At 70.5% G+C, this 9,241-nt stretch overlaps 3 non-coding genes across 3 annotated transcripts; all 3 read right to left on the reverse strand.

Moving 5' to 3' along the window:
• Positions 1-252: 252 nt before the first annotated feature.
• Positions 253-371, reverse strand: LOC139043028 (5S ribosomal RNA). The gene has a single exon (XR_011500106.1). It is a non-coding gene; the product is annotated as a 5S ribosomal RNA (ribosomal RNA).
• Positions 372-4,491: 4,120 nt separating this feature from the next.
• On the reverse strand, positions 4,492-4,610 carry LOC139043039 (5S ribosomal RNA). The gene has a single exon (XR_011500117.1). It is a non-coding gene; the product is annotated as a 5S ribosomal RNA (ribosomal RNA).
• A 4,144-nt stretch (positions 4,611-8,754) lies between these two features.
• On the reverse strand, positions 8,755-8,873 carry LOC139043040 (5S ribosomal RNA). Its single transcript, XR_011500118.1, has one exon. It is a non-coding gene; the product is annotated as a 5S ribosomal RNA (ribosomal RNA).
• Positions 8,874-9,241: the final 368 nt, after the last annotated feature.

The following is a 9,241-nucleotide window of genomic DNA, read 5'->3' on the forward strand; positions in this document are numbered from 1 at the left end:
GGGTGGGGGCCGCGAGCTGGAAGGGTTGGGCTGTGGCGGGGAGGGGTTGGGCCCTGCCCATGGGCGGCGCCGGCGGGCCCGCGGTGCGGAGGGGGGCGGGAGGGGAGGGGGAGGGTGGGGGGGTCGGGCTGGCTGGAGGGGTGGGGGGCGTCCGCGGAGGACGGAGGCCGGAGGGCCGCAGGACGGAGGAGGGGCGGCAGGGAGCGCGGAGGGAGCCGCGCCCGGCCGGCGGCAAAAGGCGAGGGAGGCAAAAGCCTACAGCACCCGGTATTCCCAGGCGGTCTCCCATCCAAGTACTAACCAGGCCCGACCCTGCTTAGCTTCCGAGATCAGACGAGATCGGGCGCGTTCAGGGTGGTATGGCCGTAGACGCTGGCGCCTGCCGCCGGCGCCCCTAAGAAGCCGCGCCGCGTCGCCCGGCCCGCGGCTCGCGCGCGCCCAGGCCTCTGTGACGCGCACCCGCCGCCGGCGCCCCCTGCGCCCGCGCCCGGCCTGCCGCCTTCCTCCCGCTGCTGCCTCCCGCCGCGGCCGCCTCGGGCGCGGCCAGCGGGCCAGCCAAACCCTGCGCTGCCCCGCCCTGCTGCCCTCCCAGGGCGCGGAGGCCTGGAGCAGCCCGGGGTGCGAGGAGGCGGGGCGGGGCGGGCGGCGGTGGGAAACGAGGGGTGGTGGGGGCGGCGGTGGGGGCGGGGATGGGGGCGGGGCGCCTGGCTGGGCGCTCTCCCCTCGCGGCCCGGGAACACTCCAGGCCGCCCTGGCCGCTCGGATCCGGCGATGGGTCGCAGGAGATGCGGCTGCTGGGAGGGGGGTGGCGCGGGGCACTTGGCCCGAGGCGTCGGGGCGTCGGGCCGCCGGGCCCGTGCTCCTCTGAGTCCCCTCCGGCCCGAGGGGCCTCCCAGCGGGAGCCCTGACCTCTGCGGCGCCGGCCGGGCCCCGACTTGCCCAAACCCAGGCGGAGCCACCGGCGCGAACAGAGGGCGTCACCGGAAGCCCGCCGCGCTGCCCCTGAGGGAGCGGGGAGGCGGGGCGGCCACACTTACCCCCCGCCAGCGCCGCCCAGGAGACCGGCACCCCGCCCCCAACCCGCCCCTCGCGGGGACCCTGGACAGCTCCTGCTGGCGCCAGCCCAGAGACCCAGAGACAGAGACAGAGACAGAGACACGGAGAAACAGAGAAACGGCGACACGGAGAGGATCCAAGACACGGACCTAGACAGACACCCACCCTGACCCAGAGAGGCTCTGCCCAAGAGCTCGCTTCCCCCCCAGGAGGGCGGTGGTGCTGGAGCTGGGCCCGGGCCAGGAGGCAGGGGCCCCGGGGCTGGCGATCACCCCTGGGGCCCTAGGCCGCGCAGACAGGCTCTCAGGAGTCCCGGGCTCCCGGCATCGCTGCCCCGCCATCGCCCAGGAACCACAGGCAGGCACCGGAGCTCGCTGGCGCGCTCTGTCTGCGCTTGCGTGTGCGTGTGCTTGTGCGGGTTGTGCGAGTGGGTGTGTAGGCGTGTGTGTGTGTGTGTGTGTGTGTGTGTGCGTGCGCGCGCCTGTGTGTGTGTGTGCGTCCGGGTTTGTGTGTTCCTTTCTCTCCGCTTCTTCGCTCTGGCTCTTTTCCTCTTTCTGCCGGGCACCCCCGACCTTACTGAGTTGATAGAAGGAGCAGGCAGAAAAGTCAGGGCCCAGAGAACTTGGCACGAGAAAGCAGCTCCATCTACCAGACATGTAGAAGCCCCTCCCCGACGACCGACCGCAGCGTCCCCGTTCTGCTCAAGTGCCGCTGGGGACGTTGCCCGGGATCTCCCGCCCGCTAGGTCACCGACGAAGGCGCCTCCGTCTTCCCAAGAGCGCGCTCGCGCCCAGGACGGAGGGAGGAGCAGCACGGTGTGATGACGGGGAGGAAGAGTCGCGTCCGAAGGCCCGTCGGTGCCTGCCGACGTCCCGGCTCTCCCTGTCTCGAGACCTCTGGGCTTCAGGGTTCTGTGCCGCAAGGCTTTCCCGCCGCACCCCCCGGGACCCAGGGCGCGCTGTGTGCGCTGCCCGTCTCCAGCGTTTGGGCCCTGTGGGCCTTCTTGCGTCCCACTGGAAAGGGGACCCTGGGACGGAGAGAAGATGGGCAGGGGGCGGGCTTCGGCAAAGAGAGCGACGGCCATCCACAGACGTCCGACGAGGCCCTCCGGGGCGCCAAGCTCTCCATTTTCCACGGCACGTGTCCTCGTCAGGTTCTGCCACCTCTGGCCGGCATGCGTAGGCACACCGCTGGTCTTGCGGCCCCAGAGGCGAGGAGGCGAACGCCCCGGAGGCCGAGATTGGCACCCGCGTTCTCGGCTGCTGGGTGGCCAGCACCTAGGAGAGTGTCTGGCCGGAAGCAGCCAGGCGATCGATCCCTGGGTGCTGGATGAGCCTCGGCGGCAAGAAGTAGGCTCGTGGGGAAGGACGGCGGCCGAGGCCCGGGCCCCCACCGAGGCCGCGCTCCGTGCTGAGCGGTCTGCTCCGTATTTCCCGCTTGCGTTCTCACCAGCACTCGCCCCCGCAAGGAGGCACGAACGCCAGGACCCCCTCGCACCAGAGGAGGAAAGCGCAGCTCAGGGAGGGCACGTCACTCGCGGGAGACGGCGCCCCTTGGGTTTCAGCTCAGGACTTCGGTCTCCCGAGCCTGCGTTTCGGGGCAAGGCTCCGGTCCCGCGCTCCGGGAAACTGACAGGGACGCAGTCCCGCTTCTCCCCGCAGAAGGTGCTCCTCGGAGATCAGATCCGGGGACCCGTCAGAACCACCCCGGGCACGAGCTGGCAGGGAGCGACGCGCACCGCACCCCCCCCCTCCCCCATCCCGCAGCCCGCAGCCCGCAGCCCGAGGAAGCGAGGAGCAGGCGATAGAGGCGCTGGGTTGGCAGGAGGGGAAACGGGGCCGGCAGGAGAAGCGAACCGCGAAGAGACTCCCTCCCAGGACGACGATGGCTGAACGGGGAGAGGAGGGAGCTTTGGGTCCTCTCTCGTCCTGCTTTGACCGGGATGTCCCCATTTTTCCACAGCGAGCGAGTATGGCTCTTGGATTCGGTGGGGAAGACGTGATTTATCTGGAGGACTTTTCCCTTCGGGGGTTCAAAGTCCGTTCTCTGAGGCAAGGCTCCCTCTCTGCCTCCCTGTCCTTCCCATTCGCCTCCCCGGAAGCCAGCTCTCCTCCCGGTTTCCTGGATCCCTTGGCCACGGTCCTCTGTTGCAAACACAGGCAGGTGCAAAGAAGATGCGAAAGGCTGCCCGAGCCACGCGAACGGAAAGCTGAAGCCAGGGAGCCAGGAAGGGCTGGCTGCTGAGGGAGGACGTGTCCTGTCAGGAGGCTTTTCAACTCCCTCTGACAGATGCGGCCTGGAGGGGCGGGGCCCGGCCGGGGCCCTGGGGTGGTAGGGGTCGGGTGTGAGGGGGTGGGTGGGGAGGCGGGGGGAGGCGGGAAGAGAGGGAGGCCCCCGAGTGAGGGGACACCAAAAGCCTCAGCCATCAAGACTCCTCGTCTTTGCATCCAGCGTTCTCAAACTCAAAACGAACGCAAGCTCATCCACCAGGAGCAACGTAGCAGCGTTTCCAAGCGAGGCAGGACCGCCCGAAGGCGAAAGCAGAATGGGATCCTAGTCAGGTGGAGCTTGAAACTCAGACCCACCCACCCCCCTCCCCACCCCACCACCACCTCCCCCCCTCCCCCCCACCCCGGGAAGGGGGCTTCTGGAAGGAAAAGCGAGACAATCTGACAGGGACAAACTTAGGTCGGGAAAGGAGTGTTGATTGTGAATGAGCCTCTCAAGGACAAGCAAGCGGGTACCAGGTTTTAGAAGATGACCTGCAGCGGCAGAGACGCCAGCAAAGGCAGAAGCCATCCCGTCTTGGGTGAGGTGCCCGAGACGCTCCTCTCTAACCCAGTCCGCCCTGTCCTTGGAGAAGCGGGCGGTGTCTGGAAAAGCCTGACCAGGTGCCTTTCCTCGGTGGGCGGGGCTGGTCGCTTTGGGACCCGTTTGGGCCTCCCGGCACCGCCGTGGAATCCGTTCCACCTGACAGGACGACTCTACCCGGCGGCTGGGGCGGCGGGGGCGGGGCGCCGAGGGAAGGGCTGGGGTGTCACCGGAGCGGGAGCCGAGCGGGTGGGAAGAGGCCGAGGCCAGAGGGAGCCGGCCGGCGGCGTGTGCGGCGTCGGGGTCCCGGTCCCGGTCCCGGTCCCGGTCCCGGTCCCGGTCCCGCCGGGCTGGCCCCGATTGGCCCTGGGTTCGGGTGGGGCCGCGAGCTGGAAGGGTTGGGCTGTGGCGGGGAGGGGTTGGGCCCTGCCCATGGGCGGCGCCGGCGGGCCCGCGGTGCGGAGGGGGGCGGGAGGGGAGGGGGAGGGTGGGGGGGGTCGGGCTGGCTGGAGGGGTGGGGGGCGTCCGCGGAGGACGGAGGCCGGAGGCCGCAGGACGGAGGAGGGGCGGCAGGAGCGCGGAGGGAGCCGCGCCCGGCCGGCGGCAAAAGGCGAGGGAGGCAAAAGCCTACAGCACCCGGTATTCCCAGGCGGTCTCCCATCCAAGTACTAACCAGGCCCGACCCTGCTTAGCTTCCGAGATCAGACGAGATCGGGCGCGTTCAGGGTGGTATGGCCGTAGACGCTGGCGCCTGCCGCCGGCGCCCCTAAGAAGCCGCGCCGCGTCGCCCGGCCCGCGGCTCGCGCGCGCCCAGGCCTCTGTGACGCGCACCCGCCGCCGGCGCCCCCTGCGCCCGCGCTCGGCCTGCCGCCTTCCTCCCGCTGCTGCCTCCCGCCGCGGCCGCCTCGGGCGCGGCCAGCGGGCCAGCCAAACCCTGCGCTGCCCCGCCCTGCTGCCCTCCCAGGGCGCGGAGGCCTGGAGCAGCCCGGGGTGCGAGGAGGCGGGGCGGGGCGGGCGGCGGTGGGAAACGAGGGGTGGTGGGGGCGGCGGTGGGGGCGGGGATGGGGGCGGGGCGCCTGGCTGGGCGCTCTCCCCTCGCGGCCCGGGAACACTCCAGGCCGCCCTGGCCGCTCGGATCCGGCGATGGGTCGCAGGAGATGCGGCTGCTGGGAGGGGGGTGGCGCGGGGCACTTGGCCCGAGGCGTCGGGGCGTCGGGCCGCCGGGCCCGTGCTCCTCTGAGTCCCCTCCGGCCCGAGGGGCCTCCCAGCGGGAGCCCTGACCTCTGCGGCGCCGGCCGGGCCCCGACTTGCCCAAACCCAGGCGGAGCCACCGGCGCGACCAGAGGGCGTCAGCGGAAGCCCGCCGCGCTGCCCCTGAGGGAGCGGGGAGGCGGGGCGGCCACACTTCCCCCCCGCCAGCGCCGCCCAGGAGACCGGCACCCCGCCCCCAACCCGCCCCTCGCGGGGACCCTGGACAGCTCCTGCTGGCGCCAGCCCAGAGACCCAGAGACAGAGACAGAGACAGAGACACGGAGAAACAGAGAAACGGCGACACGGAGAGGATCCAAGACACGGACCTAGACAGACACCCACCCTGACCCAGAGAGGCTCTGCCCAAGAGCTCGCTTCCCCCCCAGGAGGGCGGTGGTGCTGGAGCTGGGCCCGGGCCAGGAGGCAGGGGCCCCGGGGCTGGCGATCACCCCTGGGGCCCTAGGCCGCGCAGACAGGCTCTCAGGAGTCCCGGGCTCCCGGCATCGCTGCCCCGCCATCGCCCAGGAACCACAGGCAGGCACCGGAGCTCGCTGGCGCGCTCTGTCTGCGCTTGCGTGTGCGTGTGCGTGTGCGTGTTGTGCGAGTGGGTGTGTAGGCGTGTGTGTGTGTGTGTGTGTGTGTGTGTGTGTGTGCGCGCGCGCGCGCCTGTGTGTCTGTGTGCCTGTGTGTGTGTGTGCGTCCGGGTTTGTGTGTTCCTTTCTCTCCGCTTCTTCGCTCTGGCTCTTTTCCTCTTTCTGCCGGGCACCCCCGACCTTACTGAGTTGATAGAAGGAGCAGGCAGAAAAGTCAGGGCCCAGAGAACTTGGCACGAGAAAGCAGCTCCATCTACCAGACATGTAGAAGCCCCTCCCCGACGACCGACCGCAGCGTCCCCGTTCTGCTCAAGTGCCGCTGGGGACGTTGCCCGGGATCTCCCGCCCGCTAGGTCACCGACGAAGGCGCCTCCGTCTTCCCAAGAGCGCGCTCGCGCCCAGGACGGAGGGAGGAGCAGCACGGTGTGATGACGGGGAGGAAGAGTCGCGTCCGAAGGCCCGTCGGTGCCTGCCGACGTCCCGGCTCTCCCTGTCTCGAGACCTCTGGGCTTCAGGGTTCTGTGCCGCAAGGCTTTCCCGCCGCACCCCCCGGGACCCAGGGCGCGCTGTGTGCGCTGCCCGTCTCCAGCGTTTGGGCCCTGTGGGCCTTCTTGCGTCCCACTGGAAAGGGGACCCTGGGACGGAGAGAAGATGGGCAGGGGGCGGGCTTCGGCAAAGAGAGCGACGGCCATCCACAGACGTCCGACGAGGCCCTCCGGGGCGCCAAGCTCTCCATTTTCCACGGCACGTGTCCTCGTCAGGTTCTGCCACCTCTGGCCGGCATGCGTAGGCACACCGCTGGTCTTGCGGCCCCAGAGGCGAGGAGGCGAACGCCCCGGAGGCCGAGATTGGCACCCGCGTTCTCGGCTGCTGGGTGGCCAGCACCTAGGAGAGTGTCTGGCCGGAAGCAGCCAGGCGATCGATCCCTGGGTGCTGGATGAGCCTCGGCGGCAAGAAGTAGGCTCGTGGGGAAGGACGGCGGCCGAGGCCCGGGCCCCCACCGAGGCCGCGCTCCGTGCTGAGCGGTCTGCTCCGTATTTCCCGCTTGCGTTCTCACCAGCACTCGCCCCCGCAAGGAGGCACGAACGCCAGGACCCCCTCGCACCAGAGGAGGAAAGCGCAGCTCAGGGAGGGCACGTCACTCGCGGGAGACGGCGGCCCTTGGGTTTCAGCTCAGGACTTCGGTCTCCCGAGCCTGCGTTTCGGGGCAAGGCTCCGGTCCCGCGCTCCGGGAAACTGACAGGGACGCAGTCCCGCTTCTCCCCGCAGAAGGTGCTCCTCGGAGATCAGATCCGGGGACCCGTCAGAACCACCCCGGGCACGAGCTGGCAGGGAGCGACGCGCACCGCACCCCCCCCCTCCCCCATCCCGCAGCCCGCAGCCCGCAGCCCGAGGAAGCGAGGAGCAGGCGATAGAGGCGCTGGGTTGGCAGGAGGGGAAACGGGGCCGGCAGGAGAAGCGAACCGCGAAGAGACTCCCTCCCAGGACGACGATGGCTGAACGGGGAGAGGAGGGAGCTTTGGGTCCTCTCTCGTCCTGCTTTGACCGGGATGTCCCCATTTTTCCACAGCGAGCGAGTATGGCTCTTGGATTCGGTGGGGAAGACGTGATTTATCTGGAGGACTTTTCCCTTCGGGGGTTCAAAGTCCGTTCTCTGAGGCAAGGCTCCCTCTCTGCCTCCCTGTCCTTCCCATTCGCCTCCCCGGAAGCCAGCTCTCCTCCCGGTTTCCTGGATCCCTTGGCCACGGTCCTCTGTTGCAAACACAGGCAGGTGCAAAGAAGATGCGAAAGGCTGCCCGAGCCACGCGAACGGAAAGCTGAAGCCAGGGAGCCAGGAAGGGCTGGCTGCTGAGGGAGGACGTGTCCTGTCAGGAGGCTTTTCAACTCCCTCTGACAGATGCGGCCTGGAGGGGCGGGGCCCGGCCGGGGCCCTGGGGTGGTAGGGGTCGGGTGTGAGGGGGTGGGTGGGGAGGCGGGGGGAGGCGGGAAGAGAGGGAGGCCCCCGAGTGAGGGGACACCAAAAGCCTCAGCCATCAAGACTCCTCGTCTTTGCATCCAGCGTTCTCAAACTCAAAACGAACGCAAGCTCATCCACCAGGAGCAACGTAGCAGCGTTTCCAAGCGAGGCAGGACCGCCCGAAGGCGAAAGCAGAATGGGATCCTAGTCAGGTGGAGCTTGAAACTCAGACCCACCCACCCCCCTCCCCACCCCACCACCACCTCCCCCCCTCCCCCCCACCCCGGGAAGGGGGCTTCTGGAAGGAAAAGCGAGACAATCTGACAGGGACAAACTTAGGTCGGGAAAGGAGTGTTGATTGTGAATGAGCCTCTCAAGGACAAGCAAGCGGGTACCAGGTTTTAGAAGATGACCTGCAGCGGCAGAGACGCCAGCAAAGGCAGAAGCCATCCCGTCTTGGGTGAGGTGCCCGAGACGCTCCTCTCTAACCCAGTCCGCCCTGTCCTTGGAGAAGCGGGCGGTGTCTGGAAAAGCCTGACCAGGTGCCTTTCCTCGGTGGGCGGGGCTGGTCGCTTTGGGACCCGTTTGGGCCTCCCGGCACCGCCGTGGAATCCGTTCCACCTGACAGGACGACTCTACCCGGCGGCTGGGGCGGCGGGGGCGGGGCGCCGAGGGAAGGGCTGGGGTGTCACCGGAGCGGGAGCCGAGCGGGTGGGAAGAGGCCGAGGCCAGAGGGAGCCGGCCGGCGGCGTGTGCGGCGTCGGGGTCCCGGTCCCGGTCCCGGTCCCGGTCCCGGTCCCGGTCCCGCCGGGCTGGCCCCGATTGGCCCTGGGTTCGGGTGGGGCCGCGAGCTGGAAGGGTTGGGCTGTGGCGGGGAGGGGTTGGGCCCTGCCCATGGGCGGCGCCGGCGGGCCCGCGGTGCGGAGGGGGGCGGGAGGGGAGGGGGAGGGTGGGGGGGGTCGGGCTGGCTGGAGGGGTGGGGGGCGTCCGCGGAGGACGGAGGCCGGAGGCCGCAGGACGGAGGAGGGGCGGCAGGAGCGCGGAGGGAGCCGCGCCCGGCCGGCGGCAAAAGGCGAGGGAGGCAAAAGCCTACAGCACCCGGTATTCCCAGGCGGTCTCCCATCCAAGTACTAACCAGGCCCGACCCTGCTTAGCTTCCGAGATCAGACGAGATCGGGCGCGTTCAGGGTGGTATGGCCGTAGACGCTGGCGCCTGCCGCCGGCGCCCCTAAGAAGCCGCGCCGCGTCGCCCGGCCCGCGGCTCGCGCGCGCCCAGGCCTCTGTGACGCGCACCCGCCGCCGGCGCCCCCTGCGCCCGCGCCCGGCCTGCCGCCTTCCTCCCGCTGCTGCCTCCCGCCGCGGCCGCCTCGGGCGCGGCCAGCGGGCCAGCCAAACCCTGCGCTGCCCCGCCCTGCTGCCCTCCCAGGGCGCGGAGGCCTGGAGCAGCCCGGGGTGCGAGGAGGCGGGGCGGGGCGGGCGGCGGTGGGAAACGAGGGGTGGTGGGGGCGGCGGTGGGGGCGGGGATGGGGGCGGGGCGCCTGGCTGGGCGCTCTCCCCTCGCGGCCCGGGAACA

Source organism: Equus asinus, unplaced genomic scaffold (assembly GCF_041296235.1).
Source record: "Equus asinus isolate D_3611 breed Donkey unplaced genomic scaffold, EquAss-T2T_v2 contig_138, whole genome shotgun sequence".
Lineage (NCBI taxonomy): Eukaryota > Metazoa > Chordata > Mammalia > Perissodactyla > Equidae > Equus > Equus asinus.